We start from the raw sequence: 15,347 nt of genomic DNA, 5'->3' as shown, positions 1-15,347 counted from the left end.
TGCTTTGCCAAGTATTACACCCAGATTGACTGTAGGTTGGGGCTTAGGTAGGATTTAGAAACTTTCCTCCTCAAATTAGTGTAAATTTCTTGCAGGCATGTGTGTGTGTGTGTGTGTGTGTGTGTGTGTGTGTGTGTGTGTATACACACACACACACACACACACACACACACACACACACACAGATTCATGAGCTTCAGAAGTCTAATTTTCATTTGTTTGTTTTTATTGCCCAAAATTTTTGGTTTATTATTGCTCCTTTCCCTGGTACCACGGACAGTTCCTTCCTCTGGTACCAAGGACAGCTCCTTCCTTTTAATTCTTTCTTTTCTGAGTCTCTTCCAAAGTCCAACTGAAAATTCGTATTATTTTCATTGCCTCCTACATTGTTTTGAGTTGTCTAATCCTAGTAAAACCAAAAACTAGCAACAACAACAAGAAAAAAAAAAAGAAGTTGGCTCCATAAGATACATCCTTGACCCATACAATCAGTCTGGAAGGGATTCTATAGAACTCAGAATGAAATCTATTGAAGGATCCAAGACTAATACATCTCAGGTGCCTATTAGTCCAACCCCTTCATTTTGCAATGAGAAAATTGAGGCAAATAGAAGTTAGATGATTTACCTAAATTCACACAGTTCAAGCGGAGGTGGGATATGAACTCAGGTACCAAGCCTCCAAATTCAACCTTCTTTCCCAATGTTACCATGAAAGAGAAAGGATGGAGGCAATTTTTTTGAGTGAAGGAGAGAGCCATCCAGCTTAGGTGACACAGAAGTTAAAGAACTGGACCTGAGTCAGGAGACTTGAGCTCAGATATGATCTTAGACACTAGGTGTGTGACCCCAGCACTTAGTGCGCTTATCTCCCATGGAGTTGTCAGGATTAAATGAGGTGATATTTGTAAAGCATTTTAAGAACATTGTATAAATGTTCTATCATTAAGGATCCTAAACTGTTACATTTTCTAAGACAAGGTATATGTCCTCAGCCATCTCTCTTGCTCTTTTTATCTTTTTAAGTCCTTGTACAGTGCTTCTTCAACTTGAGTAATGAGGAATATTAAATTTCTTAATTTATTAAGTATTTGTGAAATTTTAAATTAGACTTAAATAGGATGAAAAGTTGCTTCCCCTTTCCATTTGGGGAACAAGGATGGTATCAAGACCTTCTCCTACCTCCCTACTTATCAGAGATTTGTGGACAAGCTCCTGCCTTAAAATGTAAATACCTGAGTATTAGGGAAGGGGGAAGGAGAGAGCAAGGTATTGAGTGAGAGGTTAAGACATGTTATCTTACACACACACACACACACACACACACACACACACACACACTCCCCTCAAACTGTTTCTCTTTTAAAAAGATTTGTTTAGTTGATTTAGTTTGATTGTTGCTATTGTTTAGTAATTTTTCAGTCATGTCAAACTGACTGGACCCCTTTTGAGATTTTCTTGACAAAACTACTTCAGTGGTTTGCAATTTTCTTTTCCAGCTCATTTTACAGATGAGAAAATTGAGTCAAACTGGGTAAAATGACTTATCGAGAGTCAGACTTCCAAAAAATGTCATGTCTGAGGTCACATTTGAATTCAGGTCTGCATGACTCTGGGCCTAGCACTCTTATCAACTGAACCACTTATCTGCACTTATATAACTTTTAAGCAGATGATGTTTTCCACAACCCTGGAAAAGCAAGTTACTTTAACCTCTCCATGACCTGGGCAGCTCTCTAAATTATAAAGCTGCTTATAAAGAAATTCCCCTTACTGCTTCCCTAATGAAATCAGATTTTGTTAGTGTAATCTTGGAACAAATCGCCTAATCTCTCTCTGCTCCAGCACTTTATTCATATTCTAAACCATAGAGAGGTGATAACTCACCTACACCAGGAATTCCCTTAGGAGACCTTTGCCCTATTAATGCATTAATTAAAGTTGTTGCATTCAATCCACAAAAGGATAGATTCTCTCCTCCTCTCTCCCTCCCTCCTGTTCACAACCCCATTAAACCTGGCAAATTAAGCAATTAGTCAGATCTTGCCATTCCCTGAAATGCAGTTGTTTAATTTGCAGTGAGAATTTAGTCTCTCTCCCCCTCTCCAGATGTGTGTATGTGAGAGAGAGAGAGAGAGAGAGAGAGAGAGAGAGAGAGAGAGAGAGAGAGAGAGAGAGAGAGAGAGAGAGAAAGAATGTTTCAAGATTACTCTCTTCTGACATCTCAGCTGGAATTTGGCCTTTTTCTTTCACCCCCTTTCAAGAAAAGGCAGACTAGTTCTCAGGAACCAGCTCCAGATGGTCAAAAGTTGGCCCATTGCCTTGCCCCAGAGCAGAGCCTCAGCTCCCTGCTGTGATGTTAACAAGAAAAAAGCATTTTACCCAGAAACCTTGCACATCCCTCTGATGGTGACCTCACTGTAATTACACTAAGATCTTCATTAAGAGGCACACTGACATCGACTCTATTTTAACTTCCTGACCAAACATAGTGATCCCTATACTAAAGTCAGAAATTTCAACTTCAAAAAACAATCCTTTACATAGTTGTTTGAGTACTTTTTTTTTCCTCACAGTGAATCTAAAGGGAAGCAAATTAGAACACTCAGATCTCCTTGTGCCATTTAACTGGCTCAGAGTAACCTTGGAATCTGCAAACCCGAGTTCAAATTCTACTCTTGACTCTCATGTTGTGTGACGCAGATTATGACATCAGTGCCCTAGGAAGATGGTGATTTGCATTGATAGAGGGGAATTCTCCATATCAGATCTATGAAATCACAAGTGTCTTAGCTTTTTCTTCTCATAATTTAAAAATACATAAAATAAAATACTTAGGATGGCAAAGGAAAACAATTATAATTGAAAAAGTTATCAAAATGTTGTTCATCCTTCATTCTCGGAGAACCAGTGACATCTCAAGAGTAATGTCTTGATTTGTTCATGACTTGAATTTAAGTGAGAAAGAGTCATCAGCATCAGTCTCTCTGCCAAAGTCATCAAAAATTCATAGCAAGACAAAAGTCAAGATATTGACGATGACCCCAATTATCAAATTATTCTTTATAACTCACAAAACTCCCTGAAATCTATCCATCAGAGGAATCTCTGAGTCCCAGGTTAAGAATCCTTCATGTAACAAATGGAATACTGGCTTTAGAGGTAGGAAGATGTAGATTAAAGTTGTGCCTTTCACAGTGGCTATGTGACTCTGAAAAAGTCACTTAATCTCCATGCTCTAGGCAAATAAAATGTTAAATTGCACATTAGGTGCTGATTGGTCAAAGGAATTTCTTGACTGGCAATTCTCTGCACCAATGGAATCACAGGTCACTTTTGGTTATGATGGAGGAGAAGGAGGAGGAGGAGGAGGAGGAGGAGGAGGAGGAGGAACTTGCCTACTTATATGACAATACCTCCTTGTCAGATTTGTAAGAATCAAATGAAATTGTATGTATAAAACCCTTTGCAAGCCTGATAGCCCAATTAAATGTGCCAGTTTTTGAGGATTGTTGGAATTTTAAAACAACACAACTGTTGAAAATTATTTTTACATGTAATTGAGAAAAAATTAAAAATTTTAAATGGGAAAAAAAAGTCACTGGGTCTTAGTGTTACAGTGGTCTTGAAGTCCAAAAAACCCAGAATCAAAGGAGACAGCATATGTAAAGTGCTTTGCAAACCTTAAAGGACAATATAAATAGTGCCTAGTATTAGTAGAAAGGTCTAGATTCATGATGCTTGGGGTAGTGGCTTAAATTTTCTAGACCTCAGTTTCCTGTTTTGTAAAATGGGGATATAAATACTTGTGCCATCTACTCCTTGGGAAAGTGCTTCCTAAATCTTTTGGTTGTTTGTTTTTTGCTGAGGTAATTGGGGTCAGTGACTTGCCCAGGGTCACACAGCTAGGAAGTGTTAAGTGTCTGAGACCAGATTTGAACTCGGGTCCTCCTGACTTCAGGGCTGGTGCTCTCCACTGCGCCACCTAGCTGCCTCTGTGCTCCCTGAATCTTAACACTAATCCATGTGAACTATATAAAAATAGTGAATTTGTCAGAATGTTCTAGAAACTCCAAAACTTTAGCTTTCCCCTTTTCTCCCCCACTGTCTTCCACCCTGCTGAAATCCACCATTTAAATAATCCTTGGGGAAACCACATTCTGCCTCATGCCCAAAATACCTGCAAAGGGGAGCAGGTTGGACCTGGGGCCTTTGAGCAATCTTTAAAGATGAGACAGCCTTTGTTTACCCTCCCCTTAATAAATTTAAACCACCATTTCTCCTCTTTAACCAGAGACCTTCTATCTTTATGTAGGGCAGCTATATATTCAGTCCGAGTTTTAAAGCCTTAAAGCCTTTTTTAAATAAACATCTGTAGAAGTCTCTCACACGGCTCCTGATGGGGAATCATGAAGACATTCACAGCATAATGGCCTGGCCACATCCCTAAATCAGCGAGGGTTTATTTTAAAAGAAACTGTAGTTCATTAGAGAGGCTGTTCCCCCGCCTGGCAGAGCCCATGGACATTTTGTAGGTCATTCTTCCAATATCTCTCGTTACCCCACAAGGTCAATCGGCAGGTACATCATGTGCATAAATGAATATACCACCCCTAATCATAATGACTGGACTGTAGGTAACACGCTGCAGGCTGCAACTGGGCTCTCTACATGATTTCTTTATTTCTATAAGACAATGTAGAGATTACACCTAGGATTTCATTCATACAAGGAAGTCCCCAGGTGGGAAAATTCCCACTGCCAATCGAGGTCAGCACTTTTTTTTTCAACTTAGAATCTTAAAGTGTCTCCTGGAGGAACAAAAAGGGAAGTGGTAGGGGACAAGCTCCTGCCGTGTGCCAGGAACTGTGCTAAGCATTTTACAATTATCTCATCTGATCCTCACAACAACCTGAGAGATGGGGGCTGATATTATACCCATTTTACAGTTAAGGAAACTAAGGTGGACTAAGGGAGTTTGGTGGCATTTGGCCTCAGTCTTAAAGAGAGGGGCTCTCTGAGGTAGAGAGAAGGAGGGAGTGTCTGGCAAATATTCCAGTAGAAATGCATGGAGGTGAGAGATTGAGTCCCTGACAAACATGCATGAAGGTGAGGAGCAGATAGAAAAGGCCAGTCCTGCTTCTAATATGGAACAACCCTACAGCCCTGGCTGGGTTACCCAAGAGCTCAGCTTCCTATCACCAGCACCTAGCTCAGCACCTGGCATACAGCAGGCACTTAATGCTTGCTGCAATATGTTGTTAGCTCTTCCACTAAAGTGCACATAGCTCATAGGTTTCTCCCTGAGCAGAAATGACCCTGAATTCTTCAAGTCCGTATCTGAAGCTCTTGAAGACCCCATCAAGATGGACAGGCTTCAGGATAGAACCTATTTATCTATTTAGCCAATCTAGCTAAATTTAGAGATGTATAATAATAATTGTCACACATTTACATGCTGCTTTAATTGCAAAGCATTTTGTATATATTATTTCATTTATATTCACAACAGGAAAGAGAGGCAATAGAAAAAAAAAAAAAAAGGCACTGAACTTGGAATGCCAAACTAAGGATGACATCAGCTACGTGCATAAGACCTTTTCCTCTCTGGATCTCAGTCTCCTCTCCTTGTAAAGTGAAAGGGCTGGACTAAATCACTTCTGAGGTCCCTCCCAGACCTAGGTCTTTGGGCCTGTGAAATAACCCCATGAGGACAGTGCGATTATGTTTTTATAAATGAATAAACTGAAGTCGAGAGAAATGACTTGTTCAGAGTCACAGAGCTAGGAACATTAGGGAAAGCCTTCAAATGCAGACTGTATCCCACCGCCTGGCTCAATTAAGCCTGAAGCTTGGTCATCAAATGATTCAAATGTTTCTACATATCACCTCCCAAAACCATCTGATAGATAAGGAGTGGAGGAGCCATTCTCTTCATCCCTACAGAAATAGCCAGAGGAAGGAGAGACTCTCCTAAAGTATGTGTCAACAAGTCAGTTCTTTTTGATAATCCTCAAGCTGGTTTCCCATAAATAAAACTTGCTCACTGGATGAGAAATAATTCAGACATATCCTATTATAGGAATATAGTTTTCTCAAGCTCTAGAGACAGCTACGTTCAGGAGATCTGAAGCATAAAAAAAAGATTATTTTCCCCTCCAACTAAAAAACAAAACAATAACACTGAAGAGACGTGGCTTTGCAGCAAGACCCTTGTTAATTCTCACTTTGCTAATCCTCAGAATACATGTTGCCCTCACTGCCTTTGATATTTTTAATCAAGCTTGCCTTTCTGTTGCTTGCAATGGAAAAATTCAATCAAGGGAAGTGCACCAGGAACTGTTTGAGGAATTGTCATGATGGTGGGTGGCTGCTCGTGAAGGACAATATTCCCCATCTTCCTCCTCCATACATTCTCAGCAAGATCTTATATATAAAAGGCACTACATTTAGTGAAACACAAATGTTAACAAAAAAAGCAGTCTTGGCAGTGGCTAGGGAGTTGGGCTTAGATTCATGAAAACATTAGCTGGAATCCCACATCTAGTAGAACATGAGCAAAATCACTTTGCTTCTCAGCATTTCTGGGCAACTCTAGGTAGAAGCTGGGAGGGCAAGTGCCATCCTGAACTAGTGGAAGTTCTCCCATCAAGAGTCCATGACTACCAATGAAATCAAAAAGTCCAGTACTTAGCACTACCTGGCCACAGGAAGCACTTGATAAAAGTTTGTTGAATGAAAAGAATGTCAGTTTTTTACAGAAAAGATCCCAGACAGAACAGAGCAGTGGAATATTATCCTGATTCCTCCAAAAGAAGAAATTCATTAGAAAATTCATTAATGTTTCAGGTAGAAAGGATTTTAATTCTCTATTTCTAAAAGCATTCTTGTCCCCTATCTCCATTGCATGGGAACAGAAAGACAAGTTGGGTTAAAATGCGTTAGGTTCCTAGATTTAGAATTGGAAGTGATCTCTGAGGTTATTAAATATAATTCTTATCTTTACACATGGGGAAACTGGGATTAAGAAAAAGAAAATGGTAGATAGAGCACCGGCCCTGAAGTCAGGAGGATCTGAGTTTAAATCTGGCCTCAGACACAAACTTCCTAGCTGTGACCTTAGGCAAGTCACTTAACCTCAATTTCCTCAGCAAAAAAAAAAAAAAAAAAAAATGACTTACTTAGGACCGCACAGTCAGCAAGAATCAGAGACAGGATTAGAACCCAGTTTTCTCACTCTTTGCACCAGGCTGCCTCCTATTAGCTTGTGCTTTCCTGGACCCATAGAAGTATCAAAATATTAAGAAAAATATTTATTCATTAAAATATGGCATGGTCCAGAAGTCTTAGTGCAATTTTAAGTTTTGCTTATAGCATATTCTCCCATAAATTGACAATCTTAGAAATACAGTAGTTCATTGTTGATTAGATCTAATGTCTTAAATTAGGTGAGTCCTTAAAACTTTACCTGTCTCCCTTTCCCCATCTGTAAAGTTGAATTAAAATATCTGGCCTCTGGACAAGTCACTTAGCCTATTTGTGCCTCAGTTTTCTCATCTGTAAAAGAAAGGGATTTAATTCTATAGCTTCTAAGATCCCTTTAAACTCTAAATCTGAGCTCCCAGGAATCCATCCTCAAACACTTAAAAGCTGCAGGACCCTAAGCAAGACTCCTCCTTGGACCTCAGTTTCCTCCTCTGTAAAATAGAAAATGGATTAGATTGGATTACTAAAGCTAGTGATTTAGTAAAGGCATAATATATATCAGGCATATTAAGAATCCAAAGGTGAACAAACAAGCAGAACCAGGAATACATTAAACACAATAACAGCAGGAATGTGCGATGATCAACTATGAAAGACTTGGTTCTTCTCAGTGGTTCAGTGGTCCAAGGAAATCCCAATGAACTTTGAATAGAAAATGCCATCTGCATTTAGAGAAAGAACTAAGGAAACTGAATGTAAATCAGCACATGTGATGTTCACTTCTTTTTTCTGGTTTTTATTTTAATCTCTCCCATGATTTTCTCCTTTTGCTCTGATTTTTCTCTCCCATCATGATTCATAAATCAATGTGTATTAAAGATAAACTTACTACAATAAAAAAAAGAATCCAAAGATGATAAAGAAGCTAGTTCTTGCCCTTGAGTTATTTACAATTTAATAACAGAACTCAGACATACACAAATAATATGTATGTGACAGGATTTGATAGGGATAATAAAAGATTTGAACAAAAATGCTTTCAGAAAAATTGAGATAGGAGAGATCATTATCAGGGGACTGGGGAAATAGGGTGGCAGGCATCTAAACTTAATTTAAAAGAAGAAAAGAATTCCAACAAGTATCCCCAGAACTTAGCACAACGCTTAATAAAGGCTTGTTGACTGAGTGAGGGGAAAGAATGCATGTCAAGATTAGAGAATGGCCTATAAAAATATATGGAGGTACGAAAGGGCAACAAAAAAATCAGGAAATGCTAGAATTTCAATTTGGCTGAAATATAAAAAACAGCATTAAACCAGAAAGCAATGTTAAAAAGGTCAGCAAGATAGGCTAGGGAATCAGATTACAGGCAACCAATCTCAACCAGGAAAGGAGTTTAATGCAACTGGGGAGTCACTGAGAGTGTTCTGCCTTGTGCTTTTAGAAAATTGTTGAATCTGCTGTGTAAAGAATAGATTAGAGGTAGAGAAAGAATGGAAGTAATAAGAGCAATTGAAAGTCTATTACTTGAGAAGTAATGAGACAACAAATCAGTAATCTTAATTATACACATTCAAGATGATCTCCACTCAAAGTTATAATCACTAGCTAATCTTCCTTCTCCTCAAATCTCTTTGGAGTCAGCCCCAGATGATTCCAATGCTTTTCATCAGATTTTTTAGGGGCTTGGGGGACGGAGGAGATCATTATTTTACATTTTAATGTCAGATTATCCAAGAATACTATTTCCCTGCTAAATAATATTTATATTTAAAGGGTGCCAAGTACTTTCCAATTCAATGGTGTGTTATGGGTGATATTATTATGCTAATTTGACAGATAAGGGGGTCAAAGAAATAGTAAAGTTTCTCCATGGTCACACAGCTAATAAGTGTCTGAGGAGGGAATTATACTCAAGATCTTCCTAATTCTCAGGGTGGTACTCTATCCAAATCTATAAGAGAAATCCAAGTTCATCAAGACACAAATAGCTTACTCCACAAATCTGTGAAGGACATTTCAGCAAGGTGATGTCAAGATCTGGGTAGGAGAGAGAGAAGAATAAAGAACTGGGGCAGAAGTTACCATGAGACAAATGTAGGTTTGATAGAAGGAAGAGCTTTGAAACAACTGTAGCTGACCAGATGTGAAATTAGCTGTTCCTGTTCTGGAAGTGCTTAGATGGAGGCTCAATGGCCACTTGTTGATTATGCCATAAAAGGGCCTCTTCTCTGTGAGATGGCCACTTCCAACTCAAAAATTCTGACATTCTATGCCACAGATGATTGGGCTAGAGTAAAGAATAACAGATGAACTGACCAAGTATTTTTTATAGTTTAATTTTTTCTAGTTATAAATGTACATTCATTTTACATACATTTCTTTATAAATCATGTTGGGAGAGAAAAATCAGAACAAAAGGGAAAAACCACAAGAGAGGGAAAAAACAGAAGAAAAAGAAAAAAGTGAACATATCATGTGGTTAATTTACATTCATTCTCCAGGACTGACCAAGTATTGCACCGTAAATCTCTTGAAAAATGGGCCAAAACTTAATGTACTTCAGTGAGAAGGAAAATGAAGTCAGAAGACTTCAGGATGCGAATCTTGCCTTTGATACTTAATGCCTCTGTGATCTGGCATTTAACCACTCATCTAAGGTGCCTTCCAACTCTTGGTCTATAATAGAGAGGAGAAAACCCAACATGTTGTATGAAATCTCTTATGAAAAGACTTGAAGGCAGCTAAGGGGCACGTGGATAGAGCACTGGGACTGGAGTCAAAAAAACACCTGAATTCAAATTCGACCTCAGACACTTATTAGCTTTGCAATCCTGGGCAAGTCTCTTAACTCTGTCTGCCTCCGTTTCCTCTTGTATAAAATGAGCTGTAGAAGGACATGGCAAATCACTCCAGTGTCTCTACCAAGAAAACCCCAAATGGGGTCATAAGACATGTCTATCACTGAAATAGCAACAACAAATGGAGGAATTAAGGGGGAGGGGGGAACAATGCTTACGTAAGATCAAAAGCATTCAGAGAATAGTCACAGCCATAATGAAATCATGGATCCATTGCCCTACTCAAACTTCCCACCTGTGTCTTGGGATGAGTGCATAATAATCTGAATACCCATTCAACCAATCTTATACATACATACAGACATATATATATGTCTATATATTTTAATTTTTTATTAATTTTTATAATTATAACATTTTCTTTGACAGTACATATTCATAGGTAAATTTTTTTTTACATTATCCCTTGTACTCCCTTCTGTTCCAAATTTTTCCTCTCCTTCCCTCCACCCCCTTCCCTAGATGGCAGCCATTCCCATACAATATATACATATATATATATACATACACACATACAAACTATAGTCTTATAGAATTAGAATTTAGGCCTATGATTTCACTAATAGAAGAAACTTCCAAGTGAGGAAATCTCTTTCTACCAGTGGCACCTTACCAGCAATTTATGGTCTCCAATTTATGGAGAGTTGTCTATAGAACTGAGAGGGTAACTCACTTGCCCAGAGTCACACAGACTATATGTCAGAGGAGGATTTAAACCCAGGTTTTCCTGGCTCCAAAACTAGCTTTCTCCACTAGGCCATGGTCTGTTATAACCATCATTTATCTTGAGAAGGACGGATGATCTTGAGGTACTTCAACCTTTTCCACCATGAACCTTACTCTTTGTCCTAAGGCAGAGAAGTGGACAAATATATTTTTCCTTTTTTTATGTCAGTCATTTCTCCATAAACCCTTCTTCCCTCTACCCCATAACAAGTAACCAGTTATTCAACAACTTATATTAAGCCCTTTCTTTGTACCCAGGTCCTGTGCTAAGTCCCAGAGGTACAAATACAAAAGTGAAACAGTTCTTGCCCTCAGGGATCTTACGTTCTAATATGACAGCCAACATATTCCAGATGGAGTCAGGTGGTCCTAGAAAGGAGGGCGCTTGTTATGTGACAAAGAAAAAAAAAAAAAAACAAACATACATTGGGAAGATTTCCAAATGTGGCTTCTTTAACCTTCAGTTATCCAGACTTATCAACAACCCCCCTTCTTTTTTTTAAGTATTCAATCAACAAGCACTTATTAAGCAACTACTGTGTGCCGCGCACTGTGCAGGGATCTGGGAATACAAAGACCAAAGGGAAAAGGCAGAAGTCTATGTACTTAAGGAACTGAAATCCTATCAAGGAGACAAAATATTCCGTCCTTAAACACTTATTTTAGCTGCATGACCCTAGTCAAATAATTTAAACTCTCTGGCCTCAGTTTCCTTATCTGTAAAATGGGAGAGTGGTCTCTAAAATCCCTTCAAGTTGTAAATCTGTTATTTTAAATGTGTGTGTGTACACACACACACACACACACACACACACACACACACCCATGGTCACACAACTAGTATCTGAGGTCAGATTTGAACTCAGGTCCTCCTGTCTCCAGGACCAGCACTCTATCCATTATACCACCTAAATATCCTATATACAGGCTATTCACATACACAGTTCCCAGCACATAGTAAGCCCTTAATAAATGTTGCTCAATTATACTGATATATACATATACACGTATGAAAGGACTACAGAATATATTTTTACTTAATCAGAGTTTTACTGCAAATTCCACTGGGATTTCATCTTTTCTCATATATTCTTTATGAGCATCTTGAAATGGGTCAGCTTCTTCTCCCTAAATACGCTCTCTATCCCCAAGACCTCTGACTAGTAATAGCATTCCTTGCAAGGTACAGTCAAGAGCGTTTTTCCCATCCACGCTGGCTGGCCCACTTCTTTCATGAGTTGCCTGTGGCCCTGCCATGCTGAGCTGTGGCCTTGTCAATTCTCATAAAAGAAGCCTGGTCGAGGTAGGGGAGCACAGTGCCAGAGAAATTAGAAAAAACAGTACTGTGCAATTCAGCAGGCTATGTTTTGCCCTCTTTTCTGAGTCTCTTACTAAGCCGATGGATGACAGTCCCTTTGGTATGGCGCCCAAAGTGATAACCCTTAGAAGGTATGAGGGGAAAAAATCTTCAAATTCCAAATTTCCAGCAGTCGCCAAGCACTCTCTGCCCTGGAAAGTCTCAGCACCAGTTCAAGCTCATCAGTTAGCATGTCTCTATAGGAACGATAGAGACTAAATTTCTGAACACCCAGAAACCTCAGGCAACGTTTTACATTTTATCATCTTAACCTATCAAGTTTAGTTCCTTACTAATACCTTGGAGAGCGACACACAAAACGGAGGTGATGTCAATGAATTGTGACTTTATGGCATAGTCATAAAGCTATTTTACTCTGTGATGTGGGTGAGATTTTAAAGAGAAGTAGACTTAGCAAGAATAGAGAGGGACCAAAAAGCCTGGAAGAAATATGATGAGAAGAAAACTCTCCCCCTCAAAAATAATAATGATGACAATTTCCATATCTTTGACCCCATAATAGTTTTGGAAACTGAAAAGATCTTTGGAGTCTATTTGGTTCAATCCCTTCATTTTACAGATAGGGAAACTGAGTCCCAGAGAAGCTAAGTGATCACAGGGATGTGATCCAAGTGAAATTTGAACCACAGGCACTCCACCCTATTGCCAGCTCCTGTACCTTCCAGTATTAGGCTCCAACATCACTCAGTCTAATCATGAGCCTGCCTTTGGATCCCTGTGAAAAACTTAGAGGATCCACAGCAATCATTTCAGGCTTGTCAACTCAGTTTCATCTCCAGGCTTCTGGAGAAATATAGCCATGTATCATCTTCCTAATTCTTAGTTAAGGTTCTCTTCCTAAAGCCTGACAGTTTGTTGAGCTTCTCTAAAGATTCGTGTTAAAATCCTTAAATGTAGGTCACACTTCACACGCTTCCTACAGAGTTTGCCTGGAGGCTGCCCTTTAGCTGTCTGGAGCATTAGCTGGTCCTGGGCAGGATGCCTGGGGAAATTGCAAAGTAGGCACCCCCTCCCAACATCCCCCAAGTGAGGTCACCGGGAGGAGATGGACGTGCTGGGGCTAGTCAAACAGCAGTGAAGGGAAGTTTCCATCCTAACCAAGATGGTAACAAAATAACAGAAGTATTTTGCCCCCAAAATGTACGTATAGATAGGTATATTTTTTGATTAAGGAATTGCCATTCATGCATATTAGATTAGCTTTTGCAATTAGACAACAGTAACAGTGTGTGAGGAAACAATCAAGGCAGTGAATAATTATCTGCCTCCATTACTACCACCACTAGATAGAACCCAGTGGATAGAGTTCCCCAAGTCTGAATCCAGAGTCATGTCGTTTCTGAATAACCAGGTTCCTGCTAACCTAAGTGCGACGGCCACAGGCACCCAGCATCAGAACTGCTAAATATGTTAAACCCTGAACATAATTGTGCTTGGGGATTAAACTCTGGAACCAGCCAATCTCCCCAAACATCTCCCAGATGAATCCTTTACTCAGCTGGCCGCCTCTGATGGTAACTTTCTGACCCTGGGCGCTGCTTAAAAGCTAAGTGCCCGAACTGTTAACCTGTTTCCCATGCAGCTACATTTCCCTCTGTGTTTCTCATATGAAGAGGAAATCATTTGAAGCAAGCCAGTAGTCCGAATAATGATCGCCATTGACTTCCACCTTGAAGATGCTAGTTTGTGGGGGGTTTTAAGGGGATGGAAGGGGGTGATTTTTCTAAGCACTCCGTTTTTTCCTATCAGAAAATTAAAGGAATTTGACCAGATGGTCCCTGAGGTCCTCCAGCTCCACATCTATGATCTAGACACTTCATTCACTTCTAGGATTACTGCAGGAAAAACTTGAAAGGGTTAAAGATGTGCGCGTTATCATCATTATTACTCTGGAAATTTTCTTCCCAATCACCCACATCAGACAGAAAGCAGTATCATGGACCATAGAGTCATAGACTTTGTGTCAACTGGCATCTTCAGAGGTCCTCCAGTCCATCCTTCCACCCAGTGCACCATGGAGTCGTGCTCTTAGCCCCCAAATATTTGGTCATCCAGCCTCTTCTTTAGATCGCTGAATGAAATTAAGAGTCTGTTTTTTAAAGCGATTGTCTTAGGTAGATTCCAAAACCTCCTTGAAAATTATTCCAGCATTTGGAAACTTGGATTGTTAATGCACGAGTCGGCCTCATCTATGGAAGGTGAAGTGGGAGCTATCAGAAGCAAGAAAGGTTTCCCTTAGAATATCGCACATAAGCTGTACCCGGGAGGGAGCTGGAGTTTTTAAGGGAGGAGACACGCCAAAAGGAACAACCCCTAAGTGCAAGATGGGAGGTCACGTCTCATGGGGGGTAATGGGAAACAACCCTGACAGTGGACTTCGGGGCTTTGCCTCCAAGCCGCAGAAAGCTGTCGGAGTCACTGAAGCTCTAAGTTTAAGTTTCTTTCCTTTTTAAGACTGGAGCAGTAACATTGATCCTCCCTACCTCACAAGCTTGTGGTGGGGAAAGCTCTTTGTAACCCAGAGAGCACTGATATTTGTGAGTAATGGCTCCTAGGAGAGTTTGGTGGAAGAGCACTCTCATCCTTCCCAAGTTCTAAAAGAGAATGTCCACTTCACCCAGGACACCCCCGCAGAAGAGCCTCGCTCCAGAATTCCATTTTGTTTCGAGCCCAGTGGTACAGTGGCTGACACAGCCAAGCCTCAATTTACCCATGTGAAAAATGAGGTCGTTCGATTACGTAATATCTCTAGCCTTTCCCAGGTCTCAATCCATGAACTTACCTAAATACAAAAGCTCTCCCCCAAAATTTAATTTAATTTTCTTAAAGAAATGCCAGGGAAAGTTCAGAAAGGGCCGATGCTCTCACCAAGATGGTCATAAAGTGCCAAGTTGGCCAGAGGGAGACCAGAAAATGTCAAGTCATGCAGGCTTAATTGGGCGCCACTTACACAGTGTTTTTATGCCTGCTGCTGCAGCTGATTGTGTCTGAGTGACTAATGCCTTTCTCTGCAGCCAAAATGTTGGTTGTGTCTTAATGGAGAGAGGCAGATGTTAAAGAAAAGCTTAATCCCGTACTTCTCTGAAGGACCCTCTCCAGTGTGGGGGGGAAGTGGGGAAGGCATGAGAGATTATTGATAAGAATATGAATGATAGGTAGCATTTATACGGCACTTTA

The 15,347-nt window shown here is 39.9% G+C and overlaps 1 protein-coding gene across 19 annotated transcripts in view; it reads left to right on the top strand.

The window, feature by feature from the left end:
• The window catches only part of ANKS1B (ankyrin repeat and sterile alpha motif domain containing 1B), a 1,348,742-nt gene that overhangs the window by 1,299,441 nt on the left and 33,954 nt on the right, over positions 1 to 15,347 (top strand). The window lies entirely within an intron of this gene.

The sequence above is a fragment of the Sminthopsis crassicaudata genome, chromosome 5 (genome assembly GCF_048593235.1).
Source record: "Sminthopsis crassicaudata isolate SCR6 chromosome 5, ASM4859323v1, whole genome shotgun sequence".
Taxonomy (NCBI): domain Eukaryota; kingdom Metazoa; phylum Chordata; class Mammalia; order Dasyuromorphia; family Dasyuridae; genus Sminthopsis; species Sminthopsis crassicaudata.
Note: the sequence above shows the minus strand (reverse complement) of the source record. Positions and strands in the feature narration are given on the sequence as shown.